Raw genomic sequence first — 8,187 nt, 5'->3', positions numbered from 1 at the left:
CTGCTCTGGTCAGGCCCCACGTGGAATATTGTGTCCAGTTCTGGGCATCACAATTTAAAAAGGATGTGGAGAAACTGGAGCGTGTCCAAAGGAGGGCGACTAAAATGGTGAAGGGTCTGGACACCATGCTTTATGAGGAATGCCTTAGGGAGCTGGGGATGTTTAGCCTGGAGAAGAGAAGGCTAAGAGGTGATATGATGGTCCTGTTTAAATACTTGAATGGATGTCATACTGAGGAGGGAGCTGACTTGTTTTCTGCTACTCCAGAGACTAGGACCCGGAGCAATGAATGCAAGCTACAGGAAAAGAGATTCCACCTCAACATTAGGAAGAACTTCCTGATAGTAAGGGCTGTTTGACAGTGGAACACACTCCCTTGGAGTGTAGTGGAATCTCCCTCCTTGGAGATCTTTAAGCAGAGGCTGGATGGCTATCTGTCGGGGATGCTTTGATGAGAGTTCCTGCATGGCAGGGGGTTGGACTGGATGGCCCTTGCGGTCTCTTCCAACTCTATGAGTCTATGATTCCACAGACTAAAGCCATGACATGGTATCATACTGCTGCAACTGCATATTGTAGAAACAGTGTAAAGCTTGCAAATTTACCAGGGGCCCTTTCACACCAGACAATTATAGCACTATGATTCCAAATCAAGTGTCATAGCTGCATTCTCAGGAATAAGGTGTTTGTACTTTGGTCAGAGGCACCAGAGGAGCACCCTGACTGAAGACTTTCAATGCCCTTCCCTAAACGGTCAATATCAAGACTCCAGAAGATGTTGCCGTGGCAGTTAAAGTGGGATCATAGTGTTATAACTGTGTCATGTGAAGGGCTCAAAGTCAGCTGAAATGCTACACAATATAGTTCTGGTAGCAGAGAAGCACAAAGGAAGGTGGTTCTGGGGAGGCTAGTGTGCCTCACTTGGACACCCAGTTATGTCTACCTATGAAGGCAATTATGGGAGAGCAGGAGCCAGATGCAAGTCAGTTTCAGCTATGTTGGTCAGTGAGAAGGGAATGATACAATGCCCCTGGCCTTCTGATGGTATCCAGGTGGAGTGACTACTGATGAAGATGATTTGGAAAACGGAACATACTGGGAAACGGGGGGGGGGGGGGGGGGAATAAGAGAATAAATTAATATGCAAGTAGATTTTTTAAAAAATAAAATAAAATAGCCCAAATGAAAATGTTCTCTATTAATAATGATGATTAGGTGTGCATTCTGGAATAAGTGCAAGAAGAATTCAAAGATACACACAATTGCCATGAATCTCTTCCAATTGGCCTGCAAGCCAAATTAAAACAACAAAATACCAGTGTTGGAACAGGCACCACCAGACTTCTTCGATTCCCTCAACAGCGGCTGCTGCCCACATCATGCTCCCTTCCCATCCTCTCTTAACCCCTCTCTCCCTGCCTTATGCCTTACACAACATGTCTTTAGTTTTTTTTTAAAAAAAAATCAACTTTTTTGCACAATTTACAAAGCTCTGCAGCCCTGATTTAAGCTTTTTAAAACAATTTAAATTTTTTAGAGGTTTCAGAGCTCTGAAATTGCACAAAAGGGGGGAATTAAAAAAAATTGAGGGGGAGGAGGGAAAGGGGGGAGGAAGGGAGAGTGACACCACATGACTGCCAATTATATGAATGCCCCAGGAATGGCTTTTCATGCTGGGACACTCCACTATTGGCATTTCATTCACGGGTTTCCCCCGTGAATGAAAAGGGATGGGGCAGGGGCAGGAAAACTATGGGAGGGACATGGCGTCCAGTGATCAGCATTGCCAATGCTGCTTCCTTTCCATGGTAATTGCACTTTAAAAGCCTCATGTGATAATTTCCTAAAATAATCAAAGGTGGTTATTTTGTCATTTTATTTTTTAGATTTTATTTTTAAAAAGGGATGTGGGTTATAAATAGTCAGAACATTTAGAAACATTTAAGTGTTAGGAAAGAAATCTGTTTTCACTGTCTTTTTACCACTGAGGTGACACTGCACGACTATGCAGAAAAACCTATTCTAGTTATTCCAGCTATGTTTGCCCACTATTCTCTTTCTCTCTCTCTCTCTCTCTCTATCTGCCCCCCTCTCTTTCTTTCTCAGTCCATGTCTGTGTATGTGTGTGTGTCTCTGTGTGTGTGTGTGTGTGTATGTGTGTCCATTTTCTCCTAGAAGAACACAAAACACTTGATGTAATGCTTACATTATACAATGGGTTGTAATTTGAAAGAAAAGGCCGTGTTAGCACCTTTTCAAGCTGGCAAAACTTGACATTTGAAAGCAATTTGGAGGAACTAGGATGAACCAATTCCCTGCCCTCTATTCTGATCTATTGTTCTTCTGCTTGCTTGTTATGCCCTACATGCCACTCCACATTCCTATTTAACATGGGGAATTATTAGAATTTATTCTAGAACTGCTGCATGTTTACTTTGCAGTAGCACTAAGTACTTTCAGTTCATATGCATCTTTCTCACAGCCCAGTTGCAATTGTTTTCAACATCCTTTTTATACTGTGGCATGTAGGATTTCACACCATTTTCCTGATGGCATCTGAATAGTGCAGAATAGATCAGAACACCTTTTTACCTTAATTTGGACATACTGGATGAATTGTGTAAACATGCATCTGAGAAAGTAGGGCCAAGTCTATGAAAGGTCATGCTACCAACTACTTTCTTTCAGTTTGTCTCAAAGGTGCTCCTTTTGCAATAGATGACATCCTATTGTTGACATATGCCAGTGTAATCTGTGTTATGCCAGTGTATTGTGGAAGGAGTTCACTGTGGAAGGAGTTATCTAGAAAGTAAGAGGCAATACAGATCTGCACTTTGTGCCAGTCTGACTGCATACGAGGGCTGAACTAGGGCTGAGCATTCACATACTCCGAGCCCTAGTTTTGCCACCCTGCCACCATCATGGTGCATGCCCATCCATACAGTGTGCCCCATGATGATGTCTGTGGCACGCAGCACTCAAACAGGAATAGCCGGAAGGGGTGTTTGTTAAAGTATAGTGTGTATGAAAATGTTCAGATGTAACATAATGGAAATGGTTATTCACTTTGCAGAAGCCTGGAATTGGCTGCAGCTGGGACTCAAACCAGCAGGTGATGTCCAAGGTCACTGTGTGTGCCAGAGAGCACATAGCAATGTGTAAATATACTGTGTCATCTTTGCAAGGGGGAAGATATTCCAAGATGCACAGGAAGTTGTACAGGAAGAGGCTGGACATGGTGGCCACATGGTAATGTGTATATAAGCCCAGATGTCCGTTTGTACAGTTTGTGGGGTTTGTAGTTGGTGGATGGTGTTGGTAATTGTTCTCGCATGTGTCTTTGCAACAAATAAACAAAGTGCCTCTTCGGAGATAAGCCAGGCGTCGGTGTGCCTCTTATCTGGCAGCTGTTTTCCTGGCATGCTCCAGCAGCTTGCTGGTTGATTATCTTCACACAAGGCTTCCAAGTTTACCCTGCACTCTCACGTTTCCATCAACAGTGTCATCATGGTGTGCATGTGTGCCTATGACAGCTCTTCCAGGAAGCTGCTCAGAGCAGCTTCTTTTAGGGAGCAGGTTGGTGCTACAGTACGCGGCTGCTGTGGCACCAACCCAGGGCAGGAAGAGGTGACTTCCAGCTTCCCATCTGTACTGCCCCTCACTTTTCTGGTACTAAATGCCCCTTTGGGTGCAACTTAATTTGATATTCTGGAATGTCCTTTCAAGACCCAGTGGGCTAGGAGCTTCTGGATGTCATCCAGATGCAGTTACACACTCAGAAAAAAAGACTCCCAGATTTCCAGATTACTCAAAGATCAAGAAGGGACATCTTTCTTCCTTTTCCCCAACAGCAAAACTGCAGCAGGATAGTGAAGGGAATTCCCCTGCCCTACCCACAGGGACTGATTGGTTGGCACACTGCAATCCAGCAACCTAAGTGGTCAGAAAGAAGAGGTCTAGCACACCTATGCTGGTACAGCTGAATACTTTGCAGGCACTGAACAGAATCTCAGCCACTCTCCCTCATTGCAGAATAAGGTTGCATTAGTTTTTTCAGCAGCCATACCACACCACTGACTCATGTTCACCCTCTAAGATACCTAGATGCTGTGAGCATATATTGCTGCCATGCAAGATACCCTCTTCCACCATTACATGTGTTGTTTTGTTTTGCTTTGTTTTTGATTAAAGGAAGAATGGGAGAGTCTTGCCAGTGGACAAAAAACTGAAAACGTGTACTTGATTTGTGCAATAGTTCTTAACCATACTGAGTCTTACATGATAAATTCACCTGATGACAGGTAGCCAAAATAACAAGTGACTGTTTGAAGATGTGTATCTGGTGGTCTGTCAAAAGATGAGTTCAGTCTTTCATATGACTGGATGAGTAGTTGTCATACACAAAAGACCGGTAAATTCTCATTTCCTATTGGATAATGAGTGACATTGAACAAACAGACCAATCATGTCTAAATTGTCTGCAGATAAGAGACCAGTTAAAGTCTTATTGATTGGTGGTCATCTCCTGATACCCCAAGAGTACTCTCATTGAGTAGAAAGCATAAACAACCAGGTATGAGTTTTATAAATAGAGAGATGGTGACTTTGTTCATGGCAAGTCTCTTTCCATGCCAAAGATAACAAGCCAAGAAGCTGCTTGCTCTTTGCTACTCCCTAGTATAGGTGAGATTATGTTTGCACTTAAAATGCCATTATGAAAGTTAAAGTACTCACCACTCAGATGGGGTCAACTGTCTATCTCCAACTAAGATGTCGTATGTATGCCTCTATATGTACAGAAATGTCTGTTGTGAGATATCTTGTTTCCACTGCAGTTGAAATATGAGTTAAGATGCCTCAATATTCTGTATGTTTTTTATATGACAAGCCTTTATAAAGTAACTGCACAATTCCTTAACACATTATATGAAATGGAAGTTATGTGTCTAGATAAGATGTCTACATTATCTATATTGTCCCTCTCCAAGGGGAGTGTGAAAGATACGTCCACCGCTGAATGATCTGTCTCAATAAATTCTTGAAAAAGAAAAAAAGGTTTACTGCACATTATGATTGTTTGTGTATTCTAGTAGAACAGAGAGAATGCTAGAAGGAGAAATCTACAAATCCTTCAAATAAAGAGGCCATGCTTGTTTCATTAGTACAACCTCTCATTTAATTAGCTAATAACACAATTAATAACTTTATTCTGGAATTAAATTAATGCTGGAATTTCAACTTCAATCAATCAAGTTTTAAAATAGATTTAATTACTTTGCCCCTTTCTATTAGAAGATTTCTCTTCATTGATTACTTATTTGACTTTAGTTAGTTCGTATCTCCAGAGAAACGTAAACAATTATAAATTATACACAAGCCTGGTTCAGACATCAAAGTCTTACTAGAACATTTTTCCCTTTCCTGTTGTCTTTTCTGTCTTTCCTCCTACTTGCATACCTTATGATGGTTCAAACCTTACAATCATATTTAAGAATTAAGAAATCTGAAAAATTCATGTTGAAGTGAAGTTGTGCAGTATTAATGTTAAGGTGATAGCCATGAATTGTCTTCATTAGCTGTACCAAAAAACAAAAAATAGCATCTGCCTGCAGGTGTCCTGGCTTGTCATCTGACTAGAAGTGGGTTTTGCTCTTGGTTAGGGGCTGAACTGTGTTCCAGACATGATCAAGTACCTGACATAGAACCTAGTCGCTCTTAGAAAGGAATTCATTTTCAGGGCCACCATAAATACATCTAGCATATACTCAGATCTCTGGAGATCCTGTGGGCCCCAAAAAAAGCCCTGGCAGCCATATACAACCCATACTTTGTCAAAACTGCACGTTGTCCACTCCTTCATTAAAGAATGGTCCTGCACACTGCTATCATGCAGCTCATAATGTCCCAACCCAAGAAGTTGGCTCACATACCAAAATGTCCAATAACATCAAAAATCCACCCAACAGTGATACCTTTATTGAGACAACCAAAATGTATAATACAGTGCACCCATGTCATATGCTGGTGCGCCATATACAGCTTTCAGCTTACGCTGAAGCCGTGCATTGGAAGAAGCAATGGGGCACATGCCGCCGTGCTGCGTCCACAAGCCCCATCAATTCCAATGAGGCTCGAGCATACACAATATGTGGCTACTGGGAGATTTTCAAAGTCCAAGAAATTTAACATCCATTTGCAATACAAAACAATACTTTATTTGCAATCCAGTATCCTTTGTGAGGCCACAGGCTCTTTTGTAGGCAGAGGACACTGGATTTCTCTAGAAGCCTTCATGCTTTTGCATCAGGAAAACTTGAACTGGTGTTATACCAAAACATGCCAATGCAGTCCCAACTTTAGGTGGGGAAAATGTTTTACCTTTGTTGGAGGCAAATACCTCAAATAATAAGGTCCTAGTCCATTGGTTCTCTCTTTAAGATACCCCTGTTGCAGCTATAATGCGGTATCTTGAAACCCAGAAAACATCCAGGGGTAGCCGTGTTGGCCATATAATAAAGGTATCACTTTTTGGTGGATTTTTTTTTTAATCTTATTGGATTTGCTATTTAGCCAACATTGCTCCCCTGGATGTTTTCTAGACAAAAAAGTGTTTCTCTTCCTGTATCTGAGAGAGAAAGGAGAAAGTCTGGGAAGATTCCTGGCCTCTCTCACTATGCTCACTTGCTGAGAGAAAGAATGTGAACAGATAGCAGCAGTAAGGAGAAGGGAGTCAAAGTGTATAGGCTTCAGGTATTGGTAGTCGGCCACTATCAATCTGTAGGTCTTCATTCAGTGGCCAGTCACATCAACCCTCATTGCCAAGAAGCCCAAGTTCAGAACATAAAGTGGGGCTCTGCTTTAATGTCTCCAGGATGGACCCCAGTAGTTCCACCTCTCTTCAATGTAGATGGATGGGTGCACATTCAGAGTGGTACCCACAGCTTTGCAGCTGGAATGGGAAAATTGTGCAGCTGTGTGTAAGCCAAGAGGGTAAAGATGAGCAATGTATGCCTCTGTCTGTATACAAATAATTTATTTGCCAATTATTTCTAGCTGAACTTTAAGCTAGAAAGGGAATGTTCAAATTGGTTTGTGTCATGGATACGTACAGTTAAGTCTGGCCAATAAATGTTTTGCCCAATTCTTTAAATAGAATGAGGCAAGAGAATATTTGAGAGCATAATCATTGCTTTTTTGCTAATAACCCAGAACCAAGAAGCAGACCTCCCAATTAGAAAAAAGACAGAAGTCATTTGAACATCCTCATCTCAGGGCCAGTTGGCCTGTGAAGTGAGATTTCTTGATGTGCCCTTAATGCAGCAGTGTAAAGATCTCACCATGCAAGAAGTGAGATGTGTTTTATTCTTCCTTTTGCATTCTGGGCACAATTTTCATCTTGTTGCAATTGCAGTAATTAGAATGTTGTTACCTTGTCAGCTCCTGGGCTTTGCCTTGCCAAATTGTCTTCCCGAATGCACGCTAACCTCTGTGGCACACACAATGTTGTTGAGCAGAGTAGAACTTCATGGTCACCAAGTGAACTTTCTGTCCTTACATTCCTTTCTATAATGTGACTACGTTTAACTCCAGGTTCACTTGTTTGGTAAGGTTTTCATTAGCTGTAAGATCACAATAAATAATCAAAAGGTGGGAGAACATTTCTAAATAAGATTTTGACAGAACAGGGATGCTTTTGAAAAAAATGAAATTATAATTTCTTTGAGAGGTTAAAAAAAAGAGAACTCTAGTGATCCAGTCTCATAAGATTTGAGGTGGTTAGCAGGGAGAGGGTTGTTTGTTATTTGAATGGAAAACCTTCAGGGAATACCAAGGTTCTTCAGACAGGGGAATGAAAGAACCCTGGAGAGCTGCTGTCATTTTGAGTTGACAATATTAGACCAGATGGACCAATTTGTCTAACTCGGGCCTGGTACATACCGCCAATAAGCAACGTACCAAGGCCGATACTAGGGTTAGGGACTGCGCGGCAACCACACGGTCCCTAACTCTAGTACATACTGGCAATGTTACAATGGCGGTGCCCCATGTACACAGGCGCCACCATTGTGACATAAGCGCTGCGTGCCGCAGGAGGCCCGGGACAGACTTCCGAGAAATGGTGATCTGCCGACACCCGTTTTTGCTCCACAGGGACAGTGCAGCCCCCAAATGGCGCATCGTCACTGT

Source organism: Sceloporus undulatus, chromosome 1 (genome assembly GCF_019175285.1).
Source record: "Sceloporus undulatus isolate JIND9_A2432 ecotype Alabama chromosome 1, SceUnd_v1.1, whole genome shotgun sequence".
Classification (NCBI taxonomy): domain Eukaryota; kingdom Metazoa; phylum Chordata; class Lepidosauria; order Squamata; family Phrynosomatidae; genus Sceloporus; species Sceloporus undulatus.
The sequence above is the reverse complement of the archived record's forward strand: the minus strand, read 5'-3'. Positions refer to the sequence as shown.